The sequence below is a fragment of the Chiloscyllium plagiosum genome, unplaced genomic scaffold (assembly GCF_037043375.1).
Source record: "Chiloscyllium plagiosum isolate Xiang-an unplaced genomic scaffold, Cpla_swu_hap1 HiC_scaffold_4, whole genome shotgun sequence".
Classification (NCBI taxonomy): domain Eukaryota; kingdom Metazoa; phylum Chordata; class Chondrichthyes; order Orectolobiformes; family Hemiscylliidae; genus Chiloscyllium; species Chiloscyllium plagiosum.
The window spans coordinates 48761073-48783962 of NW_028270142.1; the positions used below are offsets into that span (position 1 = coordinate 48761073).

Sequence of the window (22890 nt, forward strand, 5' to 3'; positions counted from 1 at the left end):
AATAAAAATCTGGAATTAAGACTCTAATGATGGCCATGAAGCTATTGCTGATTGTTGGGGGATTAAAAAAAAAAATCTGGTTTACTAATGCCTTTTAGAGAAAGAAATCTGCCATCCCTCCTTTGTCTCCAGATGCACAGCAGTGTGGTTAACAGTTAACTCCCCTCTGGGTGATTAGGGATGGGCACTAAATGTCAGCATCCAATGAATAAACACTAAAAAAAAATGGAGTTTTATAACAATTGATGATAGATTTAGAATTGTAACTAGAATTACAATCAGTTTTGCTATAACGCACATTTCTTCAATGCGAAATGGCTTTAACACGATTGCAGAATTTAGACCGTTATTTGTAGAACGCAAACTTTCCTTACCTGTATTGGCTATAACACGATTTTGGCCCCATTAGTTTAAATAGCTTGGCTGTTGCACAATTTTCTTATAACGCGAGATTGCACACGAATGGAACTATTGCATTATACCAAAATCAACTACACATTTACTGGCATGTGTATTCAAGCACAGAATGCAGTCAAAAGTTTACAATGTAACCCCACATGGCTCTGTCTCAGGTACAAAGTTCATAGGTACAAATCTTAGATATAGTATAGAGAAATAAATTTTAAAAGTTATGTTATCTGACTGTTATTCATAGTACAAGTTAGAAAAATAAGAATTGAATTGAATTGAATTTATTGTCACATGTACTGAGGCACAATGAAAAGCTTTGTTTTGCGAGCAATACAGGCAGATCGCATAGTTAAGTCGCATAGAAAAGTAAATAACAGGTAAACAGTAACAAAACCAAAAACACAGGTATAGGCAAATGTTAAGAGTTTGTGAGTCCATTCAGTATTCTAACAACAGTAGGGTAGAAACTGTTTTGAAACCAGCTGGTGCGTGTGTTCAAGCTTCTGTACCTTCTCCCCAGTGGTAGAGGTTGTAGAAAAACATTGCCAGGGTGGGATGTATCTTTGAGAATGCTGACGACCTTCCTTGACAGCGGGCCTGGTAGATGGATTCTATAAATGGGAGGTTGGCCTTTGTGATTATCCGGGCCAAGTTCACCACTCTCTGTAACCGTCTCCAACTTTGAAAAGTAGAGTTGCCGTACCAGGTAGTGATACATTCAGACAAAATGCTCTCGATGGCCCACCTATAAAAATTTGCAAGGATATTCGCTGAGATATTCACCGAGTTGGCAAGAGATTAAGTTAAAAGATTAACATTACATTCTTTCTGTAAAGAGTCTGCAGTAGATGAACACATGGTCTGACCAGGTTCACAAGCCACTGACTACCTGAATCGGTCCCAAATCCAATAACATTTGAGATTTATTGATTAGGTCAAACTTCCACCAGATGCCATGGTGGGATTTATACCTCAGAGCTTTAGTCTAGGTGTTGGATTACATGTCCATTACCACTACACCATCATTCCTCCTTAACTATTAAAGTTTCTATTCTAGAATCTCTTGATGTTTTTAAATTAAATCCACTAACGTTGGTGAAATATTTCTATTCAAAGGATTTTATCACTGTAATGTTTAATTGTGCTGAGCTAATGTTTTACAGAATGTCAAGATTCTGCATTTCTCACATCATGGGTTCAGGGGGAGACAGTAGTTCTAAAATAGACCTTGCTATCAAATGGTAACAAAATCATTTTGGTCATTTCATTCTCCAGTTCTTGCCTCTGATAACAATCCAATGACCCTTGCCAGAATTCAATGTATGTGGCCATCAGGCAAGGACCAATGTGCACTGAAAAATACCCTCCCTCTGGGATCTACTGGATTTCTGATGCTCATGGTCCAAAACAAAATGCTAGAAAAATTCAGAATTTTGTAATGACAGCCAGTTGCTTCATCCTGGGCCCATTATACCAGGATTGCCTCCTATTCAGTTTGAGATTACAGATTTCAGATTTAAGAAGCTCACTGTGCATGAGGGTGATGGAAGTGAAGATGATCAATGATGACAAAAGGAAATTGGATGCATACGTATGGCAAGTAAACTTACAAGGTTATGGGGATAGAGGGGCTGGAAATGTGGGATGACTGCACTACTCCACTGATAGGAATGGTAAAAGATGGTTTCTTTAAACTTACAATCCAAGTTAAAGAAAGAAGAATGGAAGGCCTAATGACAAATCACAGATTGGAGAATAAGTCAGAGGCATAGCACTGCTACTGGTTGGGAAAACAAACACTCTTTTGAAATTTTGCATTCTTGTATTTGTTCTGATGAGTACTCTTTTTTTCAGCAAATTCAGACTCAATATAAGATGGTTATATTCGTATAACTGCAAAGTAAGGGCTATAACTTTGCGCAAGATACATTGCTACTAGATATATATGTCCCATTTTCATTCCAACTCAATTGCCATCCTCTGTGGCCTACACTAAATCAAAAGTCTAGCTGTTTTCTCTGTTCAATTGATTCTGATACAAACCACATATGTATGAAGATCTGCATTATAGCAGGCATTCAGTCCCTCAAGCACGTTCTGTGGTCATGGCTGATCTGAATGTTGCCTCCATGTTCCTATCTATCTCCTGTCCCCTCAACAATCTATTCAACTCCACCTTAAAAATATTCAATGACTTCAATGAGCACTCCTGGGGAATAGAATTCCACAGATTAATGACACTCTGAGAGGAAAAGGATTTTTGCATCTAGATTTTAACTGGGAAATAACATTTTTAAACTGTGTCCCCTTGTTTTCTGCTACAGGTGGAAACATCCACCCTGTCAAAGTCCCTCAGGATGTTTCAATAAAATCACCACACACTCATCTAAAGACCAACGGATACAGGCCAACCTATCCATCCTTTTCTCATAATGTAATCTTAATCGTAGGAATCAGTCCATTGGGTTTTCTCTGCATAGCTTCCACTGTGGTTATACCCTTTCTTAAATCAGGAAATCAAAACTTTACAGTTGATTTTATCCAGTGATTGATTGGTATTATCTAGGAATTGAGCTGATAAAACTGTCACAGCATGGACGAGTTGGACTGAAGCATCTTTTTCCATGTTGTACATCTCTATGACTCTATGAGCAAAGAATCTGAATTTTTTCCAACAATGACAAACTTTCAATTGGAATGAATGCAAAATGAACTGATCCTCAGTGGACATTTGCAACAGCCTGGTATAAACTCAATGAGAAGTGAAAGAATGTCACTCTATAAATTGGGATGAAATGTATTTCAACACCTCCACCCACCCACTCATTGAGTTTTCAGCAGTGATGTGGCAGGATTTTCAATGAGATCTGGGTATAGATTTTCGCGAGTATTATTCTGGTACAAAACCTTCTTTAAATTAATCTAATTTTCATTTTAATTTTACTTGCTCACATTTCAAATGATTAGAACATAGAACATTACAGTGCAGTATAGGCCCTTCAGCCCTCGATGTTGCGCCAATCTGTGGGAACCAATCTGAAGCCCATCTATCCTACACTATGCCATTTTCATCCATATGTCGATCCAATGACCATTTAGCTACCCTTAAAGTTGGTGAGTCAGCAACAGTTGCAGGCAGTGCATTCCACACCCTTACTACTCTCTGAGTAAAGAAACCACCTCTGACATCTGTCTTTTGTCTATCATCCCTCAATTTAAAGCTATGTCCCTTTGTGCAAGCCATCACCATTCGAGGAAAAATGCTCTCACTGTCCAACCTATCTAACCCTCTGATTATCTTGTATGTCTCAATCAAGTTACCTCTCAACCTTCTTCTCTCCAACGAAAACAGCCTCAAGTCTCTCAGCCTTTCCTCATAATACCTTCCCTCCATACCATGCAACATCCTGGTAAATCTCCTCTGAACCCTCTCCAAAGCTTCCATATCCTTCCTTGAATGCAGTGACCAGAACTGTACACAATATTCCAAATATGGTCGTACCAGAGTTTTGTACAGCTGCAGCGTGACCTCATGGTTCCGAAACTCAATTCCTCTACCAATAAAAGCTAACACACCATATGCCTTCTAAACGACCCTATCAACCTTGGATCTATGTATATGGACACCAAGATCTCTTTGCTCATCTACACTATGAAGAACCTTACCTTTACCCCAGTACTCTTTATTCCTGTTGCACCTTCCAAAGTGAATCACCTCATACTTTTCCGCATTAAACTCCATTTGCCACCTCTCACAAGAGATTACTCTTCACAAAAACTATTTCATTGACTTTAACTCATTTTAAGAAGTAAGTACTTAGCTTGCGAAAGATACTATATAAATGCAAGTACTTTCTTTAATGGAGGGAGAATCCTGCAGAGTATGACAATCTCCACAAGAGAACTGCCAGTGTTAGGTGTGGCTCAGGGTATCGTGCCTATGCTGCTAAGTTGGAAGATTCTGGGACCAAATTGCATTCCATGGGCTAAGCACAAGAATCAAGGCTGATGCTCCGGTGCAGTACTGAAGGTGTGCTGCAACATCAAAGTTGCTGTCTGTCAGATGGGATGTTATACCAAGGTCCCATCTGTCTTCTTGATTTGCTGATAAAGATTTTATGACACTGTTTCGCGTTATCCCTGGTGTCCTGAGCAATATTTCTCCTTCACCCAACATCATTGAAAACCAGATCATGTGCAATGTCATTTTCACACTGCTGTTCTCGCTCAGAACCTTGATGTGAACACTTTTGCTGCTGCACTTCCTTCAGGACAACAGTAAATACACTTCAAAACCCACTTCACCAGCTGTAAGACACAAGGTTAAGGAAGGTGCTCTGTTTTTAGGTAAGTATTTTGCAAGTTTTTTTTTCCGGTGGTCTCAGCATTCCAAATTCTATGGTAGAAGAACACATTTCCAAAATCTAGCCCTTAATCTCTTCCTCCTTGCTCCCTTCTGTGTTTTTTCTTTCCCTATCTTTGCTTATTCTGAGAGCCCTTTGTGCTTTGGGTGGTTTCAAGGTCTCGCAGCTGCCCTTCAGTAGCCAAACAGAAGCTACTTCATGTGTGAAGTTAGACAGTGAGCTTTAGCAGACCTTTTGCCCAAAAAAACTCTCACAATTATAAAACTTGCCGAAAACTTGGGCATATTGTGAATGGTTTATGTTTAACAATTAAACGTGGCTGATTTTAAATGCACAATCTAATTGAAAGATGCATAATGAAACAATGTGGGAAACAATGTATGGTTAAGAAGAGATAGTGACAAGGAGATAATATGGTCTGTTTAATATCGTCAGTGCAAATCTAAAATCGTGGCCAATCTAAATAAAGTCTACTGTATATCCTGGTAATGCAACAAAGAAGAACCCTGCGACTAACACAAGGTTTTCAGAACAATTCTTCCATGAGACTGATCAAGGAATTATTTCATCAGTCGACTTATCACAATGCAGCCTAATATCACCACACCTAATTGTTTTCTTTCCTTGCCCACTGATATGGGATCATCTTTGCTTTGCAGACCGGCATTAGTAGGGGAGCCAAAAACGAAGAGCAAAGAGGCTTAGCATACCTCTGTGCTGCAGATTAAACAGTCCTTCAAAGATGCCACAGACCGTGCTCTTGATTTGTCTTATAACAATTTTCAAAAATCACATAATCCTCTGTTAGCGGAAATTTGACAAAAATAAAACCTTCTCCTCCTGGGGTGTCTGGTTTCTTTTAAGTGTGTTGCCCACTTCCATGTCTTGGCACTACTGATGCATAAAACTTCATTCCATAATCCTTTCATGATGTGATTTTCTTTGTAGAATTTCATTTTATCCTCTTCATATCCATGGGGACAATATCCTCCTCAAAGAGCACTACTGGCTGACAGCTAACGAAGTATTTGCATTGATGTAGGACGACAGGAAAAAAACACAGCTATACATCAGTCTGACATCCCATATTCCCTACCGGAACACACTCCAGCTCTCAATGTTTGAACGACTTGGTTGGCAACAAATATCACCAACTGCAAACCTAACCAAAGTCGTGAAGCCTAAGGTTTCAACCTTCCATGGAAAATCTGGGCATCTCTTAAACTTTAGAAGCTGCAGCAGTGAAGATGTGGCCACTTGCTGCAAACAGTGGGACATGAGGAAACAGCTCAAATTGTGAATGCGTTCATGCAAATCAGACCATCAGCTCCTGCCCTGAGAGATCATTCAAGATGGCAGCACAACCATTCACACACTGCATCAGATACAGCCACTGGATGGATTGCTGAGCTTGACATTAAACTACTCAACATCGCAGAATTCCCAACATTGTGATTAACCATTCACAGGGAATTATTTTCCCTTGCCTATTTTCTCTGGTTTTGTTTCTATTCTTACAGGACATAGTTCTTAGTAGAATACATTATCACAATGTTTAATGTGGTCAAAAACTTCATCCAGCAGTCATTATGGTAGAATCCCTATAATGCAGAAAGAGACCATTTGGCCCATCATGTCTGCACAGACCCAAGCCTTTCCCCATCGCCTTATTTACCATTGCGAATCCATCTAGCTTGCACATCCATGGATGCTACAGACTATTTAACATTGTTGATTCACCCAATGGAAACCCAGATAGATACAAAGGGAATGTGCAAACTCTGCACAGACAGTCACCTAAGACTGGAATCAGACCCAGGTCTTTGGCGCTGAGGCAGCAGTGCTAACCACTAGTCATCATATTACCTCATAATTCAAGGAGGAATCTGGTAATTGGTGCCAGTGAGATAATTTACCGTGAGGGATATCACAGTTGAATTCGGTTTTAATTGTATATTTTCTAAATTCAATTACATGCAGGCACTGGACATTACTTGGGGATTCACTTAGTCTCCCTTGAAAAGGGACTGAAAATGTGGTTGCTGGGTTAGGAAGATACACACTTGTCATGGTATCTCCTCCAACCCTGGCAACATCCTTGTAAATCTTTTCTGAACCCTTTCAAGTTTCACAACATCTTTCCGATAGGAAGGAGACCAGAATTGCATGCAATATTCCAACGGTGGCCTAACCAATATCCTGTACAGCCGCAACATGACCTCCCATCTCCTGTACTCAATACTCTGACCAATAAAGGAAAGCATACCAAACACCTTCTTCACTATCCTATCTACCTGCGACTCCACTTTTAAGAAGCTATGAACCTGCATTTGAAGGTCTCTTTGTTCAGCAACACTCCCTAGGACCTTACCATTAAATGTATAAATCCTGCTAAGACTTGCTTTCCCAAAATGCAGCACCTTGCATTTATCTGAATTAAACTCCATCTGCCACGTCTCAGCCCATTGGCCCATCTGGTCCAGATCCTGTTGTAATCTGAGGTAACCCTCTTCGCTGTCCACTACACCTTCAATTTTGGTGTCATCTGCAAACTTATTAACTGTACCTCTTATGCTCGCATCCATATTAAAACCATTAAAACCAATTCAAAATACTGAAATAAGGCAAATGGGAATGCATACTTTCTTTTAAAAATGGAAGTCTTTCAAGGAGCTAGAACAGACAAAATGAACTGAATGGCTTATTTCATGCTGCACAATTCAATAAACTCCACGTCATGTTCACTGTTTGCACCATGCTGCCAGCATCCATCTTCAAGTCAAGGAGAACATCGCCATGTGTAAGGTCACCCCATTGTATGACATTAAGGGCTGCTATTTATTTACGGTATATTTTTATTACACAGTTATCTGCATTTTAGAAGCATTCCCTGGGGTTCAGGATGAATTGAACTGGAATGGCCTCAGCTGGCCTGATGAGCACTGAGCCTTTCCTGAATGCAGCAGCATGAAGGCTATTTTAACTCCAAGGCTTCATCCCAACATCACAGGTCAGCTGCCTGGTGGCTCTAGAGTCAAGAGGCTACCAGTCATAGCATTGGAATGGTTCCATGGGAGAGGGAGAGTAATGGGAAGGGCAAAGGCTTCAACATGCCTCATGTAATTCAGGGAAAGCACCTTCCTGATCCTTCAAGTGACTTCTTAAAAACAACATTACCTCAAATGGTATCCACTTATCTTTATTCCACTTCACAGGAAGAATTTAACATCTTTCCCTCTGTCATGCTTGTGTCTGGGGAAGGGTGGGGCTGCAGTTTATCGGGCAGGAGGATGGCAGCCGGGATCTAATGGACTTCCTGATCACCCTCCATCAATTAAAACTCAATAAAACGCTTCAGTCTGCCATTGGCACTCAATCAACAGTGGGGAGGTTGGGTGGGGGGTGGGGGGAGGCTTGCGTTGTGAGGTACTTGGCAGGAAATCCTGATGCATTGAAAGATCTGGAAATGAGGGGCTGCTGAAAGCCAAATCCCTGTCCTTGTTAGTGAGCCCCACTCCCCTGCCCCACAACCCATATACCCAACCCACCCCCCTTCATCACTCATCTATGACCGGGGACAATACCAGGCCTCAAGTAAGTGTCCATCAGACCCCCATTTCTCCATTGGTTTTACCTATTGATAGAACTGTTGTAAGGTCTGATTGTTAAATGGAACTTCATCCAAGAAAAGCCCTACCACTTTCCAGTTAATTGCCAAAAGCTTTCCGTAAGTCTACACATACCACATCTGTTTCAGTACTCAGCCACCATATCGAGCATTTGCTTGCCAATTCTGCCTCATTTCTTCATGGGCCAGAGTTCAGGGTGACAATCAGCAACTCAAAAACATTTCCACATTGGCTAGTTCGGACAGAGGCAGTTGTTTAAAACATGCCGTTGTATCTTTCATTTTCTGGACCGTACCGTCTTGATGTCAAGAACTGGTCTCCAGGTCAGGAATCCATTGAATACCCATTGAAGAGGTTCAGGCTTATGCTGCCCATGGCCAGGAAACAGAATAGCCTTCAATAATCACTTACTTTTGCCATCAGTGGCCTTGGCAACACAAAATGGAAACATATTTTGACCTGATACCTGGTGACACTGTGTTTAAGTGACAACATTCCTTCTGCTATTGGAGTGGACAGTTCTGATAGTACCACAACATTCATTCCGCGTAAAGCTTGATGGTAACAGTAAAAGCAATCTGCTTCAAGATGGAAAATCAAATGTGCAGGGGTGAGGTTCCACAGGGGTTCTCTCCCTTGTTCTGTGCAACCTCAGCATTACAGCTGTGCAAGCACAAGAGAACTATGTGATTCACTGCAATAGTCATTACATTTTCTTTGAACATGCCCAATTGCCCACAGCAGGCTCACAGATGATGGCAGTAAGGACAGGGACCTAAGAGTGAACTTTTCAGGCACTGATGCATTCTATAAAATGCTTCTTCTGAACCTCCTCCCACTCCCTATGCTGCATATAAAAGCAGAAGCCAGTCGAATATTGTAATCCCCTATATTGATAGTGCCTCATTATACACATAAAATTAACATCAGTCACAGCAGGGCAAGGAGGTTCCAGCTTTGAGAAGTTATCAGTAAAAGTTCTATTCTTCCCAGATGGCAAACACCTCCACAGGTTTTCAGGTGAGAAGCAAAGCAATGTTGTTACAAATGCAAATAGACTTGGAATCTACAGTCAGTAACTCAGTCCCCTCAAAGTGTAAGGACCCAATAAAGATGAAGAATCCACCCCCTAGCCAGGAAGTACAGGCTCCAGGTGTGTGAATGAATACATTCAGGACACTCCAGACATATAAGTTTGTATCAAGATTAGAGTAGTGCTGGAAAAGCACAGCAAATCAGGCAGCATCTGAGGAGCAGGAAAATCGACGTTTCGGGCCAAAGCCCTTCATCAGGGATTTTCCTGCTCCTCGGATGCTGTCTGACCTGCTGTGCTTTTCCAGCACTACTCTAATCTTGACTCTAATCTCCAGAATCTGCAGTACCCACTTTTGCCTATGTAAGTTTGTATGTCTGAGTTACACGGAACTTACAGTCTGTTAATGAGCAGTATATTTGAACAGGCTGGGAGCTCTGCAAGACAGTCTGATCATGACATGACATGTACTGTCGATTATCAGGTCAGCCACGATCTCAGTGAATGGTGGAGAAGGTTCAATGGGCCAATTAGGCTACTTCTGCCCAAATATCTTATTCGGAAGGCCTCAACATCCACAGACCCCTGATTCCCAGGTGTCACACTGCACTATACCATCAATTTTATGTCCATTATCGATCACAAATATTATAAACAAATGACAACCTAATAAAACAATTGTTTCTTTAATTGTGCACAGAATTCTGTCATTATATAAACATGAATATGCTTTTTTTTATTTCTGTTTGTTGATGGTAGTAAATGTAGTGAAATGGTAAACCCCCTCTGTAAATCCTTTTTCACTTTGTCTCATTTTTCCTGACACATCACAAAAAGATATATTGACAAAACTTTACTGACACTTAATATCATAGAACATTTGCTACAGTAAATTATCTAATCCTTGCAATCCAAAGAAAATAATATATGATCCTGATTAACAAGGAATGCTCTCCATTTTGTCTTATGAAATAATAATTATATGTTGACCAGAATATCACACTAATGTTGGCATTGATGTCATTGCTATGAACTTGTGTGGGGGGACATTAAAAATATTGTTATACTTTAATGAAACACTCTCAAAATACCTCAACCATCTGTTCATTATACCGTTACATTACGAATGCCAAATTTAGGACCCACAATCATCAGCAGTCTGGTTCCCATTTCCTAAGTACATTATCTCTAAAATGTGCATGGTAAGCAATGGAAATATGGTGCTGCACAGAAAAGTGACGAACTTGTAAACCAACTTATAAAAAAAAGTTGGTGCAAAATTAATTCAACTTCAGTAGATGAAATTTTTAAACAATCGCATCTTGTATATAAACTACAGTTCATCGTGTATCCACTGAGTTAGGACTTGATATAGGCAGTCAGGTGGAAATCCCACTTTGTTTCTTTTAGGCAAAGGAAAAAGAATTAAAATTGTATTTGTGTCCTTATACTCCAACTAAAAAAGCCTTTTGTGTCAGAGTTGTTCCTTATTTTCCACCACTTCTCGTAATCCTCATACATTTCCTGTCCAAGGCCTATTCAGTGAGACATTTTATTCAACATGTTAAGTATCTTTGGTGGTTTTTGTTCCATATGCCTTAGGAATTACCAAGGAAAAGTGCTTTAACCTTTGGTACTGTTTTCCCTTCTCTTGGGCTGCAGAGATATAATACCCATAACTAACAACTTCTTTATTGGTCTTGCATTGGTAATTGTTATTTAGCCTGCAGCTGCTTAAGGCAAGAAATTATTCCACTTCTTACCACCCTCTCCCCTTATCAAATCCTGCATCTAGCTGAATACTCTTCACATTAAACTAATAGTCTGCTGTTACGAATGTCAAGAATCCTCCACCACCACACCTACCTCCACTGCTTCCAGCTCCAACATTTCAGCTGTACAATGTACACATTTGGATCTTTAAATCATTGTGCTACCTAGCCCATACATATGCCAATCAATACTCCTCGGATAATATTTTCACTTTGCTGTCCCAGAACAGCATAAGGAACAAGCTGGGCAGAGATTAGATTATCAAGTATCATGAAACTGTCTGCAACTTCAAAAGGATACAGAGCAAAGGAAACCATAGTTTATCAGGACTGTAACGGTGACGTGATTATCTTTCATGTCACGCAGATGTAGGGCAGTATGGGGGATAACTCAGGGTCTGCCATGATAGCAGAGGCTGAAAACACGAGCTGACGGGAAATATAAAAGCAGCATTTAGCTTGGAACGTAAATCATTAGTTTTGGGTCAGATATTGACAATGAGCAGATTCTCAAGTGTGCTAACTGCAAATCCAACAATTCAATATGTGTATGCATCTATGCAGTGTGAGCATCTTATTGATAAGAAATGCAAGATGGTCTTTTTTTTGGAAACATGCTTTTCACTAGGTCAACAGATTGTTAATAGTCTGTCAAAGAATGATACATTGATTGTCAGTAAAACTCTGAGATGTTTGTCCTCAATTATTCCCACTAGCATACTGCCAGCAAGTTGACTCAGAAAAATGGCTTTACAGGGAGCAGATAAACAATGATCCTTTGGAAGAAAATGCTTGCCAGTGACATCATTTCCCAGAAGGGGGTGGTGGGAGCGGGTGGGGGTGTAATCATTTACAGAGTCATGAATTTAGTGTTTAGTTCATATCCTGTAGGTCCATACATTGTGAAACACATTGTTTGATTCAAATTTCCAATTTAGTTGATGAAGTATTCTAATTCAGGAAGGAGAGGAAGATCCCACTACCATGTGCTATTCCCTTCCACTGCCTTGTGCAAAAATTGCTGAAAGAAGACAGCAGTTGTTGAAACCTTTTGTCTTTTTCTCATTGGAACAAACCCAACAAGATCACAGCTAAATTTAACAAGATCACAACAGCTTTCAAAGCTTAGTATAATCAGTCAAGCCCATAACATACAAATAAAAACAAAATACCACAGATACTGGAAATCTGAAACAACACTGAAAAAGCTGGAGAAACTTGGCAGGTCTGGCAGCATCTGTGGAGAGAGAAATAGAGTTAACATTTTGAGTCTGGGATGATTCTTCACAACGCCCAATAAAAATGCCCAACTGGCTCCAATGACATTAGATTTTGGAGCCTCTGAATGGTGGACCCAGGAATGGTTTGACCAGGTAAACACAGCTCAGTGCTCAGGACACGTTTTTGGGAGGGTACCCCTTTGAGCTGAAGTGACTCTTTGGAGCTGGTCCTGGGACAGTTTTGGAGGAGGTAAGCTACCCTTTGGTGGAGCTAATAGATACTTTGTTACTGTGTAACGTATGGGTGCTTGTTTGTAAAATGTCCTTCCAGTGGGAAAAATTAGAGGGGCTGTTGAAGGATCCTTGGTGAATTTGTACAGTGCACCTTTAAGATGGTACACATTGCTGTCACTGTATGTTTGGTGGTGAAGGGATGATTATTTTAAGTGATGGATGGTGTGCCAATCAAAGAACTGCATTGTATTGGATATCTTTGAGCTTCTTGAGTGTTGTTGGAGCTGCACTCATCCAACCAAGTGGGAGTATCCCATCACACTCCTGACTTATAGATAGTGGACAGGCATTACAGTGACAAAGCCTGCTTGGGTGGCATGTTGGCACAGTGGTTAGCCCTGCTGTTTTGTAGTGTCAGGGGCCCAAGTTCAACTCCACCCTCAGTTACAGTCTGTGTAGAGTTCTCCCTGTCTCTGTGTGGGTTTTCTCCAGTTTCCTCCCACAATCCAAAGATGTGCAGGTTAGCTGGTTTGGCCATGCTAAATTGTCCTATAGTGTCCAAGGATGTGCAGACGAGTTGGATTAGCCATGGGAAATGCAGGGTTACAGGGATGAGGTGGGTCTGGGTGAGCTGCTCTTTGGAGGACTTGGGCTGAGTTGCCTGCTTCCACATTGTAGGTATTTTATGATCTAAAAGGTGAGTTATTTGCCACAGAATTTCTAGCATACTCTTGTAGTCACGGTATTTATATGGCGAGTCCAGTTCAGCTTTTGGTTAATGGTAACCACCAGGATGTTGACAGTGGGTGAGTCAGTGATGGTATTGCCATTGAATGTCATGGGGAAATGGTTAGATTTTTCGTTGTATGAAATAGTCATTACCTGACACTTTTGTGACATGAATGTTACTTACCACTTATCAAACCAAGACTGGATATTGTTCAGGTCTTGCTAAACACACACATGGACAGCTTCAGAATCTGAGGAGTTGTGAATGGAGCTGAACATTGTCTAATCATTAGCAAGTATCCCCTCTTCTGACCTTATGAAGGACGCAAGTTCCTTTATGAAGCAGCTGAAGATGGTTGGACTGTGACAGTGCCCTGAGGAACCCTAAAAAAAACTTTCCTGGAATTGAGACAACTGACCACCAATAATCACAACAAACAAAATCAGAAATTGCTGAAAAATTCAGCAGGTCAGGCAGCATCTGTGGAGAGAAAGCAGAGTTAATGTTTTGGGTCCAGTGACCCTTCATCACAATCACAAGCATCTTGGTTTGTGCTAAGTATGGGTCCATTCTGTGGAGTGTTTTCCTCCCATTTTAAAATTCTGATGAACTCCAATTTTGTTAGGAATCCTTGAGGCTATATTCATTTAAGAACTGCATGGATGCCAAGAATAGTCACTCTCACTTCACCTCTGGAGAGTAACTCCTTTGTCCATGTTTGGATCAAGACTGTAATGAGGATAGAGGCTGAATGACCTTGGTAACCTAGATTGAGTATCAGTGAGCAGGTTATTGCTGAGCAAATGCCACTTGATAGAATTGTCAATGTCCTCTCCCAACACTTTGTTGATAACTCGGTTGATGATTGGGACTATCAAAACTGTCAAAGAACTGTCAAAGCTGTTAAGAAACTGTCCAAAAACAGCTTGAGATTTTTTTCACTATTTGTGTTCGCATAAACCATAATAGGATTGGTGCTGCATGACTGATTTCCCAAACTATCATTTTCACAATAGGACGATATGGGATAAACACTTTAATGGACAACTCCAATTATTTATGAGAATGGAGATATTTGCAGAAGAGATTAAATATTTAAAGAGTCATAGAGTTATAGAGATGTACAGCATGGAAACAGACCCTTCGGTCCAACCCGTCCATGCCGACCAGATGTCCCAACCCAATCTAGTCCCATCTGTCAGCACCCGACCCATATCCCTCCAAACCCTTCCTATTCATATACCCATCCAAATGCCTCTTAAATGTTACAATTGTACCAGCCTCCACCACATCCTCTGGCAGCTCATTCCATACACGTACCACCCTCTGCGTGAAAAAGTTGCCTCTTTTATATCTTTCCCCTCTCACCCTAAACCTATGCCCTCTAGTTCTGGACTCCCCGACACTAGGGAAAAGACTTTGTCTATTTATCCTGTCCATGCCCCTCATAATTTTGTAAACCTCTATAAGGTCACCCCTCAGCCTCCGACGCTCCGGGGAAAACAGCCCCAGCCTGTTCAGCTGCTCCCTGTAGCTCAGATCCTCCAATCCTGGCAACATCCTTGTAAATCTTTTCTGAACCCTTTCAAGATTTACAACATCTTTCCGATAGGAAGGATTAAACTTTAAAGTTGCTTTTTTTCTCATAAGGAATTAGTTAAAGGATGATTTTTTTTCAATAATTGGATCAATTGACATAATTTTATTTTCTGTCAGCATGCTTCCTGAGGAATGTCCACAGGGAATACTATGTGTGTTGGTGTGGAGAGGGAAGGGAAAGAGTGGTGGCACTGGGTTGGCACAAGGGCTATAACAGGCCATGGGCATTATTGGGGCAGAGAAATATAATGGTCTATGGGACATAGATAATTGGCCATCGGGTGTCACAAGCAACTTTAGGGACCATAGATAGGTGTGCAGACATGAAGATTGACATGAAGGATGTGGAACATGGGGGTGGTGACAGGGCATTAGATGGCATGAATGGGCATAGAGGATGTGAGGAATGTGAGGAGGTGAACTGGAGGGACTGTTTATATTTTCACCTTCACTTTGAATAATGAACACAGCATCAGAGTCCCCAAGCAGCCTTTAAACACATTGTGAATTGGCAGCCTCTCTTTTAGGGGCACATGGCCTAACTCCCTTGACTATAAATAAAAAAATGTGGGCAGCGATTTATTAAGATTTGCTTCATAGAGCCAGGATTTCTTCTGCTTCTACACACTTGACCTAGGTATACAAATTTATGCCAATGTTTTTAATGACGATTGGTATACAGAATATTTATCTCTTGCACCTTGAAATTTATTCACTATTACATATCTCAGCACAATCTTCATGTTTCACCACGGTGATTAAAAGAAATAACTCAAAATGTTTTCTGCAGTGTCCAGTGGAGTGGAAACAAAGATAAACACAGTGAAAATACCAGAAAACAGTCTTTATTGGATGTTGGAGAGCTTGATAATTATGTGGAATTTCACACCACCAAAATCAGGTCATTTGGCCCAAGTGTTCTGTGCTTACATTTACTCTTACTTCATCCAGATCTATCGGCATATTTCTATTTCTTTCTCCCTCATGATTTAACAAATTCTTTCATGGGATGTGGGCAATGTGAGCAATTGTTGCACATCTTAATTACCCTAAAATCCATCTGGTTAACCACCATCCTCTGGGAAGAAAACTGCTTCCCTTTTCTGCTGGTCAGCATTACGGAGACTAGTCTTTTCTCCAAGGTGCATTCATTCTTTTACATTCCACCAGCTAGCATGGGGGGATTTGAGCCCATGTCCCAGATTATTAGCCTTGACTTACTAGTCCAATGACATTACCATATTGTCACCATCACCCCCACTATAGTTACCTATAACTGCTTAAAGATAGCCATTGCTAATGTGGGCTGTTGTGAGCTTTATATTCCAACCACTCTTTGTGCAAAAATATAGTGCAATTGTAGAAAGGTTACACCACAAAAAAGGCTGTATGGCCTATTGTGTCCAAGGCAGATCTCTGCAACAGCAACTCTGTGATTACCACTACCCACTCCTTTTCTTGTAACCTTGCAATTTTTTTCTTTCTTCAGGTGCTTATCCAATTATTTTCAAAGACCCAATTAAATCAGGTTTCATTACGCTGTCTCACAGTGTATTCCAGGTCCTAACAACTCAATGTTTTTTAAAAAGTCTTCCTCACATTGCTTCTTTTACCTAAAATTTAAAATCTGTGACCTTTTGATCTCAATCATTCTCCCCTTATCATTGTGATAATGGTAATATATTCATGAAGTGGACAATCAGCATTGAAAGACAATAGAGGTTCAATGGTTTTTAAGATACAATTTTACAAGGTTGAGTAAACGCTACCTAATTAATGCTACAGTGCTTGTCTAAATGCCAATTCTGAGGTACATTCCCCGACTGTTGGATGATTTTTATCAAGACTTCCTGTTCTACATAAGAACTGTGAGGCATTATTCAGGTAATCCTTTTATTACCCAAGAGGAAATTGTGAAAAAATATTTTGAATAGTAAAATTTCCAAACTTTTTTAAATGCTAAATTTGATGAGTGAAATGAATTGCAAAGTACAATGTTGAGTCACAGTTTGAACACCAAGTTGTGAAAAGATCCGCATACAGTCAAAACCTCCCAAAATAGAAAATTCTTGATCAAAACCACACTGATGTGAGGAGGTAATGAGTGAAAACCTCAGGCCTCTCTACACAGGAAAAGCTAACACTACAGCTATACTGCACTAGCCTTTTGTGTGCATCTCCTGACAACCAATTACCAAGACAAACCGAGGTAAAAAAAGAGATAAGGTGAACAAACTATTCTCAAAATGCAATTTTTGTAGTTTATAGTGTGCAAGTTCACTGTCATGTGTGATATGTGTCATAGGATAAAAATATTCATTGGCAAGAAAAAAATCAATTTTTGAAGTGCAAAGAAATATACTTAGCAGTTCTACTTATTAATTAGAACGTCAACTGAATCCAACTGATTGAATTTTCGCAAAACAAAATGTGCTTTCCAGATAATTTCATCGTAATCATTTGTGGCCTTTTACCTGAATATTTTTTATTTATCAATTACAACATTTGAGTTAAGTCAGAAACCACTGATAATCAAGAGAGATTCTATGGTTTTCCATTTGTGTTTATTGCTTTTTCCACAATTCAGCACTTTACAGTTTAATAAGATGTCATCTTTTTTACTTAAATAATTTAAATGATCAACATACTTACATCATTTTAAACGCTGAAGAGGGAGTCTGGTACACTTAGTATTCATTAAAGACATTAAAGACACAGTATGTTTCCTGTGTGCCTGTACCACACAATGGAAATATTCAGACTGCCTTTGATCTGAAATTTAAAGATAAAATTGTATCATTAAAGCAATATTAGTTTTCACTCTTTCACGTAAGTCTAATTTTTTCTACATTCTATCACAAGATGGGGGTACTTTTAACTTTGGCTGTGAGTGTAAAACTTGCGATATTGGATTAGACACATTGGATTAAAAATCCCTCTCCATTTTTATTTCCAAAGTCAACTATTTTATACTATTGCCAAAGTCAAAATACTGCACGCCGCAGTCCCCAGTACCACCCCCCTATTCCAGCCCTTGCCAAGTTCACTACTTTCCACCTCAACAACCTTTTCATAGTGTGTTTCTACAGACCATCTGAGGCCTCTTAGATCACAAGAAAATATTGCAAAAAAGTGGAAGATCCAACTTATTACTGCTTTTAGTCCTTCTTCGCTGCCATTTTAAACACAATTTGAAAACCAGCAATTACATTTTACTGGTTTAAAAAAAATGAAGCTTGCTTTATTGGCTTACTCATCACTCACTGAGCTAATTTTGAGTACTCTAGTAAAAAGCCAACCTAATAATATTGCAAATCATGGGCAAAACTTTGCATGGAATCCATTTTTCACTGAATGGACCTCAATTCAATAGAATTCAAAAGCTGTTACTTCTTCCATTTCTCACTTGTACCAATTTATCACCTCTTCAGCCTTTCTGTTCACTGTTCAGTAACCTCTGCTGAAAATATGCAAACTTTGAGATCAGACAGATAGAATAGACAGACAGACAGGGCAGCACAATGGCTGGGGTGGCACAGTGGCTCAGTAGTTAGCACTGCTACATCACAGTACCAGGGACCTGGGTTCAATTCCAGCCTTGGGTGACTGCTTGCACATTCTCCCTGTGTCTATGTGGGTTTTCTCCCATAATCACAAAGATGTGCAGGTTAGGTGAATTGGCCATGCTAAATTGCCCATAGTGTTAGGTGCATTAGACAGGGGTACGAATGGATTTGGGTGGGTAACTCTTTGGAGGGTTGGTTTGGGCTGAAGGGCCTGTTTCCATGGTGTAGATAATCTAATAGATCTCAGCTCTGAGGCCCCATACAGGTGAATAGTTTGTCAATATTTGCTGGGGATCCTCCCCTTCGACTAACATCAAGATTGGCATTGGCTTCGGTCATGACATTTTCATCCTTACTTTCAAATTCTTCCACAGCCTCAAAACTTCCTTTCTCTGTCATGTCCTCAGCCCCAGAAACCTTTGAGATCTCTCTATTTTGCTAATTCTGGATCTTAAAGCTTCCTGATTTTAATCACTCCACAATTGGTGGCCATGCCTTCAGCTGCCCAAGACCTAAGCTCTAGAATTTGTGCCCTGCACTTCTCTGCTTCTCTACCTCTCTCGCGTCATTTAAAATTTTCCTTCAAATGTCCATCTTCAACCAAACGTTTGGTTGTCTGTCCTAATATCTCTTCACGTGATGCTTTCACATTCCTGGGAAAATATGTTTAAAGATATTTTACTTCATCAAAGGTAATAAATAAATGCTAATCATTGACGATAGTGCCCATGTTTCATTTTGAATTGCAACTATTCCAACTGGGCTTTTGAAGGCAACCAATTCTCGTGTCAATTTTACACACACCGGGCAGAATTTTCTCTGTTAGGCCTAACAGATTTTGTGCCCGTCAGACAATTCAGAAGACACCGACAGACTTCCATCCAACTGGGGACCTGAGTATAGAATGTCCTAGCCTTCCGGAACTGCCAGCCAATCAGAGGCTATCAACCCGACTGCTTAGCAGTGCCATGAAGGAGGCCAAGGCTGCTGTCAGTGCAACACTCCCTGTGAATCCAAGCATGGAACAGCTGTTTAGGGACAATATTACCTGCTTTTGGGTAATGGAGGATTGTAAAAGTGGCAGAGAAAGGAGGACTGGGGAGATTCAAAGCAAGAGCTTATGGGTAGCTTTAAGTAGGCATCCCCTCCTGTTTCATGCTCATTCCCTTGAACATGTACACATTCTTGCCTGGGTCCATCCACAACTGATAGACGAGTGCTATGCCTGTTAGGTGTGCTGCCTCTATTTTGTTCTGCCTGGAGCTGAGAGCATTGCAGCTCATGCAGGAATAAACACTTACGTGATCCTTAATTGACCAATGAAGGCTCTTGATTGGAGGTGGGGCAAGATGGTCACCCATGGTCCTTCCCACCCAGAACTTACCTGGGCATAGATAGGAAGATGCAGCTATCTGTCCTGACAACTACATTAAACTACCATTTCCTTCCTCACTTGCCTCAGGCCTCAAAGTTACTGTCCTCAGGGTGAAAATCTCTTCAATGGTTTATATTTGTGAGTGAAGGATAGTGACTGGGATGGGAACCCCCACCCTGAGGTGATGAGCCCTGTGGAAGATGTCCCTCCAGCAACAGTGCAAATCTTTCAAGTGAACAAAAACAGCAGAAAGCATTTGGCAGTAAAGGAGTAAAATAAATAAATTAGGCTAATAGGGCCTGTGATGCTAAATAGTGGTGCGTTGTTTAATTGGTTATAAAAAGAAAATGACTAACATTGGTATCTTGTTTGACCTCACTGCAGAAAGAAAAAATCTGCATAGCATAACATCCACAAATAAAATAGATCCTTTCATTCCTTTCCAAGAAAAGTATCATTATAATATGTTTTCTTTTTTGAAAATGGTAAAACATGTGGCTTCCGAGTTAGCAACATTAAGTAAACACTGTGTGTTTATTATCCTTTATTCGTTTGCTCATTAGCGTGATCTGTTTTAATTTGGCATTCAATGGGCTATATACCATCATAATACATAAGTCAGCTTCTACATAAGAATCTGTTCTGAAATGAGTGCATTCTTATTCAGATCCAGTCCACAAATACTAAGCCTGATGTGCTTTCCTGCAATGCTGCAGCTATTTTCTTCCATCCTCTCCACTCTCACACAAATCCCATAAGTTGGGTGAGGGGACTTGACTTACACTTTCCGTTCGAAGTGGTAATCGCTGCTGTCTTCAAACTCGATTTGTAGGCCATTAGTTAACCCTGTCAGAAAGCATAGGGTTGTGCAGGGAACATTCCTGGATAGCAGACGCACTGCACTTCAATTCGAAAGAACTTGATTCAACTTGCAGCACTGAAATGGGGAAGGGTATAAATTAAAGGGGGATGGGGCACTTCAGAGATTCCGAGAAATCTAGTATGAACCTGAGAATAAACTGGCACAGCACTCACTCAACTGGAGAAGAGCACAGGTGACCTAAACCAGGGCTCTCCCTCATTTACGACCTACTACATGAGGAAGGTAGGGAAAAGCCCACTACTTTATTATATGAATATAATGGATATATAAAGTGGTGACACCCAAGATCTCTACTCGAGATGGGGAATGGATAATTCATGCCAATCCTGATTTTAAGGACACTATGTATCCTTGCTCCATTTGCCCTGCTGCTTCATCCCCCACCAGTTAATTCTGAATGGAAATCGGGGACATATATCTATAATGGAATGTATCAAATGATATTAAAACTTTGAAATATTGCCTCAGTTCATTGTGTGAGATTTGGTTAATGCGTTAAAAGAACCCAGAGAGAACGTACAGTGTGGAATCATCGGTATGGCACCAAGGTTGATCATTAATGTACTGAATCTTATGTTTTTTTGACCAGGTCTCAATTTCAGCAAGTTTCATGGAGGGTTTCTCTCTGCAAGGCTTAGCAAGTTTTCTCACGTGTTCAGCCTAAAACTCACGTCATTAACTACCTACCTGCCAATGGTACCCAGATTCTACCATGCACTGTAGCCAGAAGAACTCACCACTGCTCAGATATCTCAGAATAGACTGGCATCTCTGGCACCATCGCCATCTTGCAACTTCAGCAGAACATCCAGGCAAGTGTTGACACTGCAGAATTGTCCTTCACTGGCAATGCAATGACACAGCAGGCACAAACACACACTGCTAATGGCACAGCTGGCATGGCTGATACCTTTATAAATCAAAACTTCCATACCTGGCAACATCATGGTAAATCTCTTCTGAGCCCTCTCCAGCTTAATAATATCTTTTAGGAAAGGTCACAGAAAGAGAAAGAAGCACCCTGAGCAGTGGCCTGCTTCTACAGTATTGCACTGGGGTGATACCTAGATTATCTGGTTAAATACTGGAGTCGGGTATGAACCCACAACCTTCTGATGTGAAGGCATGCCATTAGCCCAGGCTGATCATTTGAGAGAGGAAGCTAACATTTCGAGTCCAGATGACTCTTCACCAGAACTTATCAGCTCAAAACATTAGCTTGCTCTCTCTCCACGGATGCTGCCTGACCCACTGTGATTTCCAGCATTTTGGTTTTCAGTACAGATTCCAGCATCTGCAGTAATTTGCTCCTTATTCTGGATAATTTGAGAGGTCTTCTTGACAAAGCTGCTCATTCTAAATAATTGAGCAATCCATCTCAAACACCACTCTCTCCAGCAACTTGACTGTGCAATTAAGCTATTGGGCTAATAGTTTCCTGGTTCTGACTTACTGCTCTTTTAACATATTAGACACCGTGTAGCCTCTTCAGTCCCTGAGAACAACCTAAAGCCTTGGGGAGTCTTTATGTGTCTATATTTTATGTGCTCGTGGTTTCCATAATCATCCACCATTTCTTGAATTACCCTCAACCAAAGGCTTGAAAAGCCAAACTAGACAGCATGCTCCAAGAACCCAAAACCTTTTCTAAACATGTAATTGTACTATCAACTGTATGTAACAGCACTGAATAGCATCTTCAGCAGCAAGGACTGATGCAAAATAGCCATTAACCATCCCAACTTCAGCTTCTTCAGCCAAAAAGATAAACAGAAAGCACCAGCTAAAGTTAACACAAAGGATTCTCCTTCTTAACCTCCTTCTTAGCCTGAGGTGGGATGACTCTCAGGTTAAACAATCACCATTCAACTCTCTCCCTCTCTGTAAATGAGAAAGTAACTTTATGATATGCAAGAACTATGGGAACTTTACTTTTAACCAGGATGCATTTCCAGCTAAGTTGGCTATCATGCTATTATCCTATATGGCCCCACCTGACTTAAGTGCCACTCAGGAACTTATCCAATTGGAGTTGGGATTCCTGCCATTCTTAAGAGGAATTTCCTGCCCCTAC

At 40.5% G+C, this 22890-nt stretch overlaps 1 long non-coding RNA gene across 2 annotated transcripts in view; it reads right to left on the reverse strand.

The window, feature by feature from the left end:
• Positions 1-600: 600 nt before the first annotated feature.
• The window catches only part of LOC122549209 (uncharacterized), a 78741-nt gene continuing 56451 nt past the window's right edge, over positions 601-22890 (reverse strand). For both annotated transcript variants that reach the window (XR_006311460.2, XR_006311459.2), the window contains exons 3-5: positions 20716-20870; positions 17645-17764; positions 601-1156 (exon numbers count right to left, since the gene is read on the reverse strand). This is a non-coding gene — a long non-coding RNA (uncharacterized LOC122549209). The remainder of the gene's footprint in view (positions 1157-17644; positions 17765-20715; positions 20871-22890) is intronic.